Genomic DNA, 455 nt, shown 5'->3' on the forward strand with positions numbered 1-455 from the left:
AGATATTGTTTTAATGCTAGCGCGAGCATGGAGGAAACCATTTATTTATTTTATTTTATTTGTTGTGGCTCAAGGTGGGGCGGCGCAAATGTCTCGCTCTAGACTTTCATAGAACAGAAAAAAAACAATTATAAATTCTTAATTTCCTGCAGCTTTAAAGCTCTGTTCTTTAACGTGTTTGTCGGGGGGGAAACACGCCCTCTTCTCCCGTCACACGGGATTGTGACTACCAATAAATCCTGCCAGTTGACAGAAAGGTTGGTGGTGTGTTCAAGGGCTGTGGATGAAAATAGTCTCGTGTACTCACCAGTGGACGCACAGCGGGAAACAGCAGAAAGGGTTTTCTTTCAAACCTTCACATTTTCAATCTTAGACGCTCAAGAAATTATTTTCATGATGTAAGAAAGCTAAAAGCACGGATACGTCTACACTGTAAGGTCACACCCTACAGACTG

This window comes from Anarrhichthys ocellatus, unplaced genomic scaffold (genome assembly GCF_004355925.1).
Source record: "Anarrhichthys ocellatus isolate YVR2014 unplaced genomic scaffold, GSC_Weel_1.0 scaffold42, whole genome shotgun sequence".
NCBI lineage: Eukaryota > Metazoa > Chordata > Actinopteri > Perciformes > Anarhichadidae > Anarrhichthys > Anarrhichthys ocellatus.